The sequence below is a fragment of the Ammospiza nelsoni genome, chromosome 2 (genome assembly GCF_027579445.1).
Source record: "Ammospiza nelsoni isolate bAmmNel1 chromosome 2, bAmmNel1.pri, whole genome shotgun sequence".
Taxonomy (NCBI): Eukaryota; Metazoa; Chordata; class Aves; order Passeriformes; family Passerellidae; genus Ammospiza; species Ammospiza nelsoni.
In genome coordinates this window covers 36,507,204-36,522,278 of record NC_080634.1, presented here as the reverse complement: position 1 = coordinate 36,522,278, position 15,075 = coordinate 36,507,204, and the positions used below count along the sequence as shown (strand labels likewise).

The 15,075-nt window shown below is 40.3% G+C and overlaps 1 protein-coding gene across 3 annotated transcripts in view; it reads right to left on the bottom strand.

Annotated features, from left to right (window-relative positions):
• Positions 1–15,075, bottom strand: part of DLG2 (discs large MAGUK scaffold protein 2) — a 985,669-nt gene that overhangs the window by 863,373 nt on the left and 107,221 nt on the right. The gene's annotated exons all lie outside the window — the stretch shown is intronic.

Genomic DNA, 15,075 nt, shown 5'->3' with positions numbered 1-15,075 from the left:
GGTCTTAAAATATCCTGTTCAGATGTTTCTATCACATTTATTTCTATGGGGTATGATCAGATATACAAGATCCAGCAGTGAAAACTGTTTCATTGAAACCTGTGAACATAATGACTTAAGGAGAGGGGGGAAAAAAGTGTTCTCTTCCTTGGGCAAAAAGTTTGCAGTCAGATAGTCACATACAAAAGCTATCAAACTGACTTAACAAAGTGGAGATAATGGACTTAACAAAGAACAGATAAACTTCACATTATTTAGTGGACTTTCTCCTGGATAAGAAAGAAAGATTGGATCTACCTGGATACTGCTTGGGACCTCAAAGGAAAAGCTTTTTATAGGGTTTGTGCTTATCCTCACATTCAGTCTCCGGCCGGATATCAGAAGTCTCTCTTCCCTCTCTTTAGGAACAGCTAATGTTGAGCTTTTCTTCTAACTCCTTTTACAACTTTCCAGCTTATTATGTATTCTATTTGTCACATACGATGGGAAAAAAAAGAATCACAGAATCATTAAGGTTTAAAAATACCTCAAAAATAAAACAGTCCAACCTTCAGCTAAATGCCACCATGCCCAGTAAACCACATCTACTCATTTTTTGAACACCTCCAGGGATGGTTACTGCACCACTTTCCTGGGCAGCCTGTTCTGATGCTTGAACCCTTCCAGTGAAAAAATTTTTCCTCATATCTGACCTGAAGCTGCTCTGGCACAACTTGAGGCCATTTCTCCATGTCCTGTTACTGGTTACCTGGGAAAAGAGGCTGATCCCCACCTTGCCATACTAACTTTTGTTTCATGCATATATTTATGAGAATTTATTTTTCATATTACTACAAGCATTTAATTCCACATTAAAATTAAAACCTGTTTTGAAAACAAAAAGCTACAGGACAGTTGCAATGAGAAAAAGTTTCTCCATTCTCAATACAGGCAACTTTTTACAGTTGGTTCGAATAGTCCTAGAACAACTGAAACAGTTGTAATATATGGTTCAATGCCAGGTCAATTTGTATTGCAACAGCAAATAAAATATATCAGGCTAATATGTAATGATCTCTAGATAAATACTTTGCAGAAATAAGCTAGAAATTGCCCTCTGGCAGTGGCATTCAGCTGGCATCACTGACACTATCAGGGTATTAATTGAGTTGACAGTATTCAGTCAAGGAACAGTAGAACGGTGCTTCCGCCCTAACTTTAAAGCCTATCTTGCCGTAGTGCTTTCATTAAAAATGATGTGTGAGCCACATTTGCATGTGTATGCACATGTGCAAAAAAAATATTAAAACCTCAGTCTCTCTGTAAAGGTCGTTATCTATTCTGAGGAGGCCACAGGTTGCTTTTGCTGGAATAATGATCACTGGTGTGCAGAGAAAAGCACTTCAGTACTTATGCGGTCACAGAAGAAAGCACAGAGGATTCACTTAGCTGGCTGCTTTGTAATTCCATAAGCTGAAATTGCCATTTCTGTGGAACAAGGGCAGCCAGAAACTTGCAGTCAGATGAGGTTTGCAAAAAACAGGTTTTGTAATTTGCTCTGAGTAAAACCTGCTCTATCAAGTAATCTCCACTACACAAGAGGTGCAATCATACTAGGAGGGGAAAAGTGTTGAATACTACTGAGGATAGAATGGGAGTGAGCAGCTGTAGAATCAAGATTGGAACCACAGTCATAAAGAGAAGCCATGGGGGCATGGGTAATTGTTATGTAAAATGAGCAAAATACAGTCTGTCTCCTAGTGGGGGTTTACAGGAAAATAATTCCACAAAAAGTCTAAAATCTTAGAAAACAGAAATCATATCATGTCTTTGGTTGGAATGGACCTTAAAGACCATCTAGTTCTACCTCCCCTGCCATGGACAGTGAAACCGTCCACTAGACCAGGTTGGATCAAGCACCATCCAGCCTGCCCTTGACACTTTGAGGGTGGGGCATTTCTTACACAAATTAAATCTGTACCTAGTATTTCCTGGCTCCATATTCTATCCCATGAAAACAAGTCCAGATTTCATGTAGAAATGGCAATAATACTATTGATGAACTTTGTGAGCACAAAACACATCTTCATTTTCAATCTCTGTACTGCTCCAAACATTTTGTTAAGCGATTAATTCATGTTTGTTTAAAGTGTCAGTGAATCTCACTGGATTTTCTGTCTAGCAGAATTTGTTCATTTACCTCTTAAGAGATTACTTTCTTTATTTAATAAATTCTACTTGTTCTCCCTTTAGCCTAGCCAGAATATTTTGTCAGTTTTGCTATATAAAGATAAATTGCAGACAATAAATTTTATATGTGTACATATATATATATATTCCATATATATATTCTAGTACAAAATAATTCTAAAGATACTGTGACTTATTTTATTTCAGTAGCATTTTGCAATTGCCCATGGACAAGCATACCATTTGCTCTCTGAAGGAAAGCTCTAAGAGTCCCCAGTTCTCCTTCCCTACTTCTCAGGAGTGAGCAGGGTGTAACCTTTATAGATATGTCAGAAAGCACTGTCTGTTACTAAAGCTGGAGACACTTCTCAGTTTGAGGCCTTGAATTTTTTTACTATTGTTTAAAAAAAAAAAATTAAAGCTCAGATTTGTGCTCACTCTAACCTCACTTTTAAAAAAGAAAATTTAAACAAAAATACTTCAGAAAAAGAATAAGTACTGGAGAAGACACGATGTCTTACTCACTTAAAAGAATGACCTTTCAGACAGCAGCTACAAAAAAAGTAAAAAATGTATGATCAGACAGAGCCGAAAAGGCTGCCTAAACTCTGCCGTTTTCTGACTTTTCAGTGGTTGGTGCTGCAGCCTGCAACCATTATTCCAGTGCAATTTCTCTTCCAATTTATATGCATGACAACATCCACTTGTGCTATCCACTATAGAGCTCTGATAGTAAAGGGGTTAAATAATACAAAAAGGCAAAAAAAGGCCTAAACTACTATCTGTCTTTTGTGACCACAGGCTTTTGCCAGCATTCTAATGAGGGAAAAAATTAGATAAAGCAATACAATTCCTCATTCATCTGTAAGCAGTTGAGCACCAGAAAGACAGAATTAAATTGAGGGAAATTTAGACAAAGACAGATGATTAAAGGTCTGAGAGGACTAACTTCTGAGCAAAGATTAAAGGAAGAGAATAATAACAACATGCACTTTCATATTTCCTTTCATTTCAAAGCAAAACAAACATTAAGAACCATATAGTGTTGGCTGAGAAAATTGCCCATGGCCTCAAAGAGAAGCAAAACCAGCAGGGTCAAAATGCAGAGGCTCACACACGAGCATACCAGATGCTTTCAGCCCTTTGTAATCAATAACCCGCTTACAGTGGCTTCAGAATTACCAATGGACTTGAGACAACACAATTCCATTTTTAAAAACCTTCTTTTTCGGGAAGGGCAGATACAGCTGCATGAGAAAATTGAGAACAATTCCTCAGTGTGCTGGGAACAAGGCAAGAATCTCTCACTCTTAGAAGCTTTCTCCTTTATTCAAGAAACTCACTGGTGTGATTTAAGGTCAGAAGGGGAAGGTGATCAGCATTTGTTCCCACTTATGCATCTTGGTGTCCTTGGTGTCTTCAACTCTATGAATCAGCATATTCAGCTGGTAGCCCCAAGGCTGGATGCAGTACACGAGATAGCTTTGGCATCTGTATGATTTCCACCTACACAGAGAAGCACTGGCAGGTCCCAAATGCATCCCAGTACTTTCATGGACATTCAGAAATGTAGCCATCAAGGCACACACATCCCAGTGCACCAAGCAACTGGGATTATCCCAGTCTCTCTCTTTAATACCAGCTGAGCTGGAGCTGCACTTTCCACGTACCAAACTGATGCAATGGGTTAGGGAGTGAGAACATCAAAAGACTGGTTTTCCAAGATAATAAAGTGCTCTAAGGTCTTACAGAATGCAGCATCCTGCCTCCAAACACTGTCAAGGTCACAAAAGGAGCTTGCTATAAAATAAGCCACCACAACAAAACATGAAATAGGCACAGATGGCAGAGTAGGAAGGAGCTTGTTGAGGCCTAACAGAGTTGAAGGTTTGGTTGGCATCCAAAGAAATCCCACCATGGCAAACTGTGAGAAAGAAAAAACTGTTCACACACATGCCATCCCAGGTCACGGCAATGGCACCTACACCCTGTGCATACCCAGAACTTGGACAGTACAAAGTGATACCACAGAAGAATGACTTGGGGACCCTCCAGCACCAGGCTGAAGAAGGACTAGTGCAATGTCACAGGATCCATTGGGTGGTGATATCTTTGTACTTAATCTCTCTCTTTCTTTCTTATTTCTCTCTCACACCTCACAGTTAATGTTAAAATAAATCTGTACTATTGACTTCAGCATATGGTCTCATTTGCACCTTAATTTGGGAAGAAGAATCTCCTTTATAAACATAAGATAATAACAAGTGCAAAATGGCTCAGCTTGAGCTTGTGCAGGTTTACAATGCAGCTATGCAGGGAGGGTAGAATCACAGAATTACACAGATTGGGAAGGATCTTAAAGATCACCCAAGTCTCAACGTCCCTGCCATGGGCAGAGACACCTTTCCCTAAACCAAGTTCTGTAAAGCCCCATCCAACCTGTCCTTGGAGAGATTTGCAAGATACCAAACTCAGGATTCAGAACACAGGGAAGGTAACTAGAGTAAAAGTGGAGATAAAAATCTCTTGCACCTCTTTTGCATTTAAAAAAGGGGAAGAAGAGAAAAGTCTGTATTCCAGTAACAAACAAGACAATGCCAGGCTTTCTGATACCATCTATATTTTATACAACAAAAACAATTAAGCTTAAAAGGATAATCTTGTACATCGCTTAGCCTGAAGTTGTACTGCATGTGTCAGCAAATGCTGCTTCCCCAATGACTTCACAGTACATGTGGCCACTTGTAAAAGAGCAGTGCAAACTATTCCGTGCATCAAACCTTATCCAAAATCCACTGAATTTGCAGACACCTACCCCTACAGCATTTTTTGACCTCCACTGTGCTGACAGCTATTCCAAAAGCTGTTACCTTCATCTGTGCTTAGCAATGCAATAAGATTTCCTTACATACATCTTGCTACCACCCCCCTTCACCTTATGTCTTGAGAGGATTTAGCAATGGCACCAAAATTCTAGTATCTACATAAGTTGTCTGTTGTTTCTGCAGACAGCTGCACAATTTTGCAATTAACTGTAATGGCATTAACAACATAGGATCCCATTACCCACGGAACGAGCTCTCTGTGTATCATATTTCTATAGAACCAAACTGGGAACTGGAACAAATATTCAGTAAAATAAAGAGAAAGGGTTTGCTTGGGGTTTTTTCCTCCTCTTTCTAGAGGTCCAAAACCATAGAATTCATTTTTCCTATACTGTGCCAGTGCCCTGACTTGCTCTGCAGTGTAAGTCCCATCTGTTTTCCCAGGGCATTCGGGGACAAGGTGGAATGGGGGTCTAAGGCAACATGCAAACACAAGCTGTTCCCTTTCTGGGAAATTTGGGACAGTCTTTTTGTCTATGTATAGGATAGTGTCTGATATGTACCTTTTCATGTTGTGTAACCCAGCACAAATGACTACTGTCTGGCAGAACACTGCAGATCAAAATAAAGTCAGTTGTTGCAGGCTCCTGCTGTAAATCTTTTTTTTAACTAAGGGAACATTAGAGTATATGTCTAAATGGCATCATTTATATCCTGGGGAGTAGATGATGCTGGGTCAGCTTCAGCCATCTGGTCTGAATTATTAGGTAGGAGTAAGGCGAATTGTGCAGGATGTTGTTCAAGACAGAAAACTCATTCAGACAGCACAAGTAGCAGGGAACTGATCATAGATTGTACCAGCCTGCCAGTAAAGAGCTTAGCGGCCCTGCTAATGGAAGCAGTCCAAAGAGAGGTTAAATACCATGCTTCACCCAATGCAATTATGTTGTGTTGGTTTTTTTCAAGCAGAATGTTTCCATATTGAGTAAAATTGCCATTTTAAGAGAGGGAAGATAAAAAGCAAGAGAAGTTAAAACCTACCATGAAACGGGGTGAGTTTTCAACTAAAGCAGGCCTGTGGCACATGAGAAATGGCAGAGCTGGCTCACAGCTTCACTCCCCTGGGGAGCTCCAACCTGCCCCCATTAGCATCCCTCAGTGCAGCAGCAGTCAAAAACACCTTGCCCATTTCAGCTGCATCTCACCCCCTGGCTCCAATGTATTTGCCTTGGGTCTGCACTAATAAAGGTGGAGTCCGATTCAACCAATAAAGGAAAAACTCAGGGCTTATTTTTTTCAGTTGGCAGAGGTAGCAAAGATATTGAAAGTCAAAATGAAATTTAGCAGCCCTGCTTGCAAGGTTTTCAGACACAAGCCTTTGGTGCATGAAAAACATAGATGCCAACCCAACAGCAAGAGTTGCTGCAGGAGAAAAAAAGTCCTCTATTCCATGCAGGCAGTGAAACAGTGCGGTGCAAGCCAGGGAAGCAGTCTTCTGCCAACTCCCTACAGCTGATGAATGCTCCTAAATCTATTAAAAGCAGCATACTCTGGTAGAACATGTACAAAGTAGGCAGCAAGAAATATGGTTCTGTTATTAACCTGTCTTGAGTCCTGAGCTTCAGCAAATCCCTTTTATCTAACCTAGATAATTTTGAGGTCTCTTCCAAACTGAATTATCCAATGATCCTGTGATCGCTTGTACATCTAAGTTGTAAACTCTTGGAGGCAGGAACCATTACTAAGCAGGTATATATCTGAGCAAAATTACATGTTTTCATTAAAAAAAAATTCTGAAACACTCTAAAAGCTGTAGTAAATAACTAAATAGTTAATAACCGATGTCAATAGTTATTTGAATATATGAAATAGAAACACACTTTGAGTACTTCTGGTTTTGCAGTACATTAGCAACATTATTGTTGATTACAATATATCCAAAATACAACCAGAGCTCTCCAAAAAGTCTCATCTAGGAATATGCACCTCAAGGGCAGCTTTCTAATATCTAGGGAGAAAAAAATATTAAACACAGATAGCTATGCACAGAGAAGACAAAACAATTGCTGCAACGCCTGCTATGTGAGTGATGTTCATGCTACGTGAAAACTAGAAAGCAATCAATCAGAGAGTAAACTCAGTATTTAAGCCTTTTCAGTGATGATATTGAGTGCATTACTACAGTTCTGCCTACACATTCTAGCCACTTATTCAAAAATAAGAAATTCACTCTGGACTGAGAGTGAAAGAAAATGTATCACATCACAATAAGCAGGACTGACAAATGAATAACAATGGATGAGGAGAGAGGGGCTTATAAGAAAAGTGAGGATTAACAGCTTGATAGGGTCTGTTGTCATGGCACAAGGAAGAATGGTTTTAATCTGAAGGAGGACCAATTTAGACTAGATATAGGAAAGAAGTTTTTTACAGTGAGGGTGATGGGAGACTGGAACACGTTGCCCAGAGAGGTGGTAGGTGCCCCATCCTGGAAGCACTCAAGATAAGGTTGTATAGGGCTCTGAGCAAGCTTATCTGGTGGAAGATGTCCCAGATCATTGTAGGGGGATTGATCTAGATGGCCTCAAAGGTTCCTTCCAACCCAAACAATTCTATGATTCTATGAATTTAAGCATTCACGACTGACAATATGTCATGGTTTATAAGTAGGGTTGATAACAGTGTTTTCAACAGAACAAGACAAAACCCCATGAGACAGGTTTGATAACGCACAGAAAAATAGTTAAGAGCAGCCACTGTAGATTTAGCAAATATTGCACTAAACCTTCTCACTCTGTTTCTGAAGCTTAAGCTGCAGGAGAGCAGAGCAGCAAGCCCCAGATCCTACGGCAAGGTTTCCTTTTAACCAGGTGATGCAGAGCTTGTGGATCTACACACAATTTGCGAGAATCAGAACAGGATCACAGGCATACACTGGCTGCTTTGTACCTCCACACAACCAGGCAGATACTTGAACCTGTTCCAGATATTTTCTGATGGAAAACTCTATCAACAGAAAGTACAGATAATTTTAGCAACTGTTCAAAGGTGACAGCTAAGGAAATACTAAGAGGTCAAGGCAAGGTTTCCTGTTTCAGAGCAGAGCTTTCAGAAAATGACAGTTTGCTTTGAAAAATGGTGGTTTGTATGAAGTTCTTTTCCTACAATCTTAAAGAGAAACTTTCAAATCTTTTTAGCACTGTAGTGCTACATCCTCTGCATGTATTCTAGAATCATGGAAACATGGAAATATTAAGGCTGGAAAAGACCTTTAAGGTCATTAAGTCCAATTGCTAACCCAGCCCTGCCAAGTCCACCACTAAACCATATCCCCGAGTGCCACATCTACACATCTTGTAAATACCTCCAGGGATGGTGATTCAACCTCTTCCCTGGGTAGCCTGTTCCACTGCTTGACAACAAAAATAAAATGCCTTCAGAATGAGGCTTTATTCATTGTTTGGGGAGTTGGATTCAAAGCCACTACTGGAGAGATTTTCCCTAATTTCTGTGCAGCAGTTAACAGCTATTACTGTGCATTTCTGATCCTGTCAGAGGATCCCACAGACCCATGATTTGTCACAGCAGTCATGAACAGACTTTCCTCTGAATGGTTCCAATATGTGCTTAAACAACTGAGTTCAATACTGGAAAACTGTTCAGTTATCTAATTTACTTGTGTGATTTTATTTGTTGCTAAAATGTTCAAGACAGTCTTCCTTTAAATAGGGATAATTAGGAAAAATTGACAAAACCTGACTGTAAAATGCCCAATCAAAAGGGCAGGTGTATTTTCATCTGATGCAAGAGTCAGAGAGAAAAAACATCAGATTCTCTCACCTTTCTTTTTGGATCTTGGAAAGGACCCAGCTGCAAGCCAATTTCTCAGTACCGATGGAAATGCTGTATACCAGACCAGAACCAGAAAAAAGGTATATCATTCTATAATACTAGATCAGATTAGTTTTATATAACCTTGTCCACTGTTGTAGCACATAAATAGGTTGAGAGTAAACAGTATAAATGGAAGACCTAGTGCTTGGAGCACAAGTCATGGGATCTGCAGGCTTTGGGATAGCTGCAGACATTCAGCAACCCAGCCAGGGTCCATTCCCCTCAGATATCTCCCAGAGGCATCCAATTTGCGAAAAACCAGAGTGAAATTTCAGACTCATTTTCCCAAGGCAATGTAAGAGCATTTTCAGGAAAACTCCATGGCACTCTATAAAGAATTAACAGTAACTGCTTCCTGTCCTTTTTCTTCACCTTATAAAGAAGCATCTTCATACACAACCCCTTTTGAACATCACTTTAAATATCAAACTAAAACAAAACACTAAAACTCAACCTTTCTTCACTATTCTTTGACCTGCCAGAGCAACTCTACCTTCTTTAATCCTTCTTCTTCAAGGTCCCACCTGGGAACATCTCGCCCTCTGCATCTCTCTTTAAATTTCTCTGCAAACACCCCACAGGCTCCTTTTAGTGGAAGGATACACATCTGCTCAGCCCAAGCCTCTGCCTTTTAGCAAGGCATCACCTTCTGTGCTCAATAACCAGCTTTACTCTGATACCAAAACACACAATCCCTGGTAACCTGAGAGTCACTGAGTGACAACTCATTCCTCAGTTTTGATGAGGTGTTTTGTAAAGTCAAACATGTGGCTACAGGGCTGCAACCTCCATCTCCACCTCCCCCCCACCCCGTGCTCCTGGTGCAGCTGGTTTCCTACCCAGAAGCCAAAGTTCAAAACCATTTAAAAGCAACCTACTCCTATCATACATGCCTAAGCTGTGGGTGAAAAAAAGGCAAGAACATGTATAAAAACTGGGTTAACTATACTGCAAGTCTCACCACTTCAGTTGTCTCTTTATTCCCTTTCATTTTACTAGTAGAAAGTGTGATGTAAGTGGCAAAAACAGGGAAATGAGAACTTCAGATTGCAGATTCTATTTACAGTTTTTCCATTGACTTGATATGTGACCTCAGGCAAATATATCTCTCTGCACTTCAGCTTAACCTTCTGTAAAATTGAGATACAAATGCTTTGACTTACCCATCGGCTCACAGCGTGGTGTTACACAGCTTAATTAATTAATGTTTGTTAAACACTTATAATGAATGTTTCTATACAAGTTTAAATTATTACAGGTTGTACCTTCATAAACTCTGGCTTACGACCCTTGAACGTATTTGCCACAATGTCTGGTGTAACCCATACTATTGCTACTCTCTTATAATAAATTATGCTGTAAATGAGCCCTTTCACTGGAATGACTGTGACTTTAGTTGTCTACCCTTAACATTTGCAGTCACTGCATTAATTGGTCTAACCTTGTGTTGCAGGTTTCCATGAACATCAAAAGACTTCCTTGGTCATGCTTGAATTTGCTTCACTTTATGTTCCCATGGTTTTAGTAACAGATAGAAGGTTTCATGTAAATTCACAGATATTTGCTGGTCTCCATTGAAAGAAGAAAAAAAAAATCTTGTATCTGTTACAAAAGTCCTTGAAGGTCATGAATCTCTCTACCATTCTCATTATGTCCATTCTCATGTAATTTTAATGTTTATGGACTCAGTACAAGATCTTTTTCACTTCAGTAATTTAGATTGTCATTCATTATAGACTTATGTATTTATTCATAAATCACAGAATCATGGAATAGTTTGGGTTGGAAGGGATGTTTAAAAATCATGCATCCAACTGTTCTACTGTGAACAGGGACAAAATATATTTGCAAATCTTTTTCCAGTGATTATTCTACAGCAATGATACTGTGATGTGTCCCAAAGAGAGGCTCTCAGCCCCCTTAAGGATGAAATGTTTTACAAAAAATTACATTCCCAAGTTCACCATTCTTTATACCAAGTTTTAATCTTTACCACAAGAAAATCAATTATAAGCATAGTACTGTGCTTATTAACAATTTTTTTTCAAGATAAATAATTTATAAAGTTATACTGCAGCATTTTTAAAAATGTCTGACAGCAAACCCCAAGGGAGCAGAAAGGGACATGGTAATCAAAGGGCATGGCATAAATGCTAATGAAGAAAGTGACCCACAGCCAAGGAATTGGCATATCATATGCTCCAGTGTTCTATCACACAAGACAAAGGGAAAATTAGTACAGCTCCATATAACAGTGATCTGCTAACAGAGGAAGACCCCACCTCAACTCAAGGTAGAGCAGAAGCTCAGATCAACCCCCTTAGACACAAAAATGCTAAATCAAGCTGGCTTTGGGTGGGGGGACAGACAAGATCAAGACTGTCAACCTCCTGATACTAAAGGAGTTGGAAAGTTGAATGCATGACGCAAATTTTAGGGACTCTTATCCAGCCTAGCTGTGAATTGAGATGTGTTCTGGAGGTAAGTTTGTCACATCTGCTGCAAAGTTCAGGCTGGCTATCACAGCTGCTGCCATCTGGAGCAGCAGAGATTGCACTGCTGTGTGCTAAAGCCAGAGGGTTGGCAGGCATGGACGGCACAGGACTTCCAGAAAGCTGGGCCTTGCTGGAGATAAGAATGTAGGTTGGGCAGGCGTGGAAGGTGACAGGAAACTCTTGACTTACAGGGAGGGTAGAGGGTGAACCAGCTGTCTCTGGGAACACCTCAGTTACAGCCTCAGACCAGTCACTCTGCCACCTCTGTTGACTCCATATCTGTTCCTGACATTGGGAGCTGAGACTGAGCATGTGTTAACTCCTAAAGGTACGTGCCCTAACCTGGAACTACATCTCAATCTGAGCATCCTTCATGTAAGAAGACAACACTGAAAACCAGAGTGGATGCAAGGGATTTTGATACCATTTCTATCCTTCATGCCATTTCTTTCCTTGCAGTCAGAACTTGTTCTTGAGCAAAAGTCTGGTGGTCAGATTTGCATTATTTTTCATAGTTTTATTGGTTTGTTTTCTCTGTTAGCAGATAATGATCTAGGACCAACTTCAGTGTGGTAGGTCTTCTCATTCAAAGTTCTGCAGTAATATATGATTATCTTTTAAAGACCATGCATTGTTACTCAGCCTTCTGAAAACATCAATTTCTCATTAAATATGGTTGAACAAAATTAACCTATTAACTTGGAAAGTTTTATTTCAAAACAATTTTTGCAGTCAGCTTCTGAATGGATGAAGAGAAGTTACAGCTGAAGTTACAGTTTTCTGTGAGAACTACACAGAAAGTCAGGGCAAGCACACCTACAGAAGACTGCTGCTAATTCTTTTTACTATTAAAACAATCTTGAATTGTGGAGCGTATCAGGAAAAAACACGCATAAAACCTTGAAGAAAATGAACTTTCTTTCAGTGTTATTTCCAGCACAATGCAAATATTGATACAAAACCAATGCTTTTTGTCCCTAAAAACCCAGAGTAGACAGGCATCAGGGAAACAGAGCATTGGCAACGATCCTGCCATTAACCTACTCTATTGTCCTTGGTATTTCACTTGATGTGTTGCAGACACTTATTCTGTGCACATTAAGGTTGTGAAAATCAATTTGTTAGTATTTCTATCATGCTTTGAAGAAATTAAACATGATAGGATGAGCTGCCATGTTATATTCCTTTTGCTATGCTTGCTATAAGGAAGCCAGGCATTGTTCTAACAAGATAATAATATTCTATCAGTTTTTGGAATGATAAATCATGTCAGAAAGTACAATTTAATTCATTATTTTAAATCACGTCAGTAATTGAACTTCATTTTTAAAATTAGGTGAAAAGATTTCAAATTATATCTCAAATGTAAGAAGATAATAAATACTAGTTATCAAAAATAAATTATTGAAGATTTCTACAAAGGCAGAAAAAAATAAAGAGGATTTTCAAACCTGTGTCCAGATATCAAATTCACTAAGTGTAGGTTACAAATTTTAAAAGTAACACCAGATTCTGTTGACACTGGCAAAGATAGATCTCCTATATCTACACCACCTAACTTTTCCTGGAAGTATGGAGTGGGTTGGGAAAGGGGTATAAAACACACACAAAGCCCATGGAGAAACATAAAGATATTCTCTCCCAAGTAGTAAAAAACCCAGGGTAGACAGATCTTTTTTGTGCTGAGATGTCTCAGAAAGGGGATGTCACAAAGGTATGCTGGGCAGATAAATGCATGGAAGATTATTAGGGCAAACTCTAATAACGCGCCCTAGTGTGAGTTTACTTCACCTGTTTATGATGGGATGGCTTGTCATTCTACATTAAAGATCTATCACAAATAATAAAAATGGGTCATGTCACTTTAAACACACAATCACAGAAGTTCAAGGCTGGAAGAGACCTATAAGATCATCAAGTCCAGCCGATGTTCTAACTGTTCAACTAGATCATGGCAGCAAGTGCCACATCCAGTCTTTTTTTGAATTCTTCAAGGGATGATGACTCCACCACCTCACTGGGTAAATGATTCCAGTATCTGACAACTCTTTCTGTGAAATATTTCCTTCTTAATTCTAACTTACATCTCGCTTGACGCAGCTTGAGACTGTGTCCTCTTGTTCTATCTGTTGTCGCCCGGAGAAAGAGGCCGACCCCCAGCTCACTACAGCCACCCTTCAGGAAGTTGTAGAGAGCGATGAGGTCGCCCCTTAGTCTCCTTTTCTCTAGGCTAAACAACCCCAGCTCCCTCAGTCGCTCTTCATATGGCTTGTGCTCCAAGGCCCTTACTCGTCTCGTAGCCCTCCTCTGGACACGCTCAAGTAACTCAACGTCCCTCCTAAAGTGAGGGGCCCAGAACTGGATACAGTACTCCAAGCGAGGCCTCACCAGTGCCGAGTACAGGGGAAGAATGACCTCTCTGCTCCTGCTGGCCACTCCATTTCTGATACTGGCCAGGATGGCATTGGCCCTCTTGGCTACCTGGGCACACTGCTGGCTCATATTCAATCGACTGTCAACCAGCACCCCCAGGTCCCTTTCCACCTGAGCACTAAAACCATCCTTTAAAGGTGGGTTAGGCTGGAAGAGTGCAGACATGGTGCTGCCAGGAGGCCTGCAGGTTCTTGTCAACATCCTAAGTAAGGTAAAAGGCCAAGTCTTCACAAAAATGAGAAAGGAGGAGAGGAGACGGAGATTATTCCTATTACCAGACACATACACAGAAAAACTTGCACTTGGAGTTGAGAAGAGCTGACTTCTCCCTTTGAGACTCTGTCAAATTGCAGGATAATGATCCAAGCAGCAAATAATCCATAGACATATTTATAAACCAAGGGCAGAACAAGTTAGACAACTGGAAAAAACTTAGTGCTCTAACAAGGGATCCAGCAGCGGCTTTGGCCGCAAACAAGAAAGCTGAAAGATGGCATTATGACTGTATATTAAATTTACTTGTAATTTCTCTTACTGTTCTGCATTGCAAAGAGAGTAGCTGCACAGTGGTAGGAAACAACGTGCCAGGTGGTTATGGGCTCACAATTACCATTTTGTATGTATTAGCTACTTAAAAATGCAATGTTAATTAAGGCTCAGGCACAGCACCTGACAAATAGTGGTGCGCGAGCGGGTGAGTTCTTCCAGTAATGAGAATTCCTCGCAGAAAGCATGAGTGCGACAGCATTTTATTCACTATGGAAATCTAGGACTCCATTCACGGAGCGCATGCAGAGCACACTGCTGTTAATTGGGAAGATGTAATTAAAGTACCCACGAGCCACCAGCATGTGGAGACACCTAATGGACATTATGGAAAGCAGTGCATTATGTTGCACTACTCTCAGTGGTTTATTTTCCAAAAAAGCCACAGCTGAAACTGGATGGTAGTCAGCAAAACACCGAATGACATAATCCCAGTCACTAAGTCATAGGAACAAGCTTGACAGATCCATCAGGAAAACCCACATGGCTGCTCAGGAGCCATGACTGATGTGACAGAAAAGCAAAGTAGCTGCTCAGTAAGTTTTCAAGCCCAAAGATGAAGCACAAAAAGTCCTGCAAAAACCCCAACGCCCTCCCTGCTATGAACCAAGGAATGCACAGAATAGTTGAAGGAGCTGCCAGCTCCATTTGTTTGCCCAGCAGGAATGGATCTCATTCTGCTGCCCCATGGGCATTCATCAGAAGATACAAGG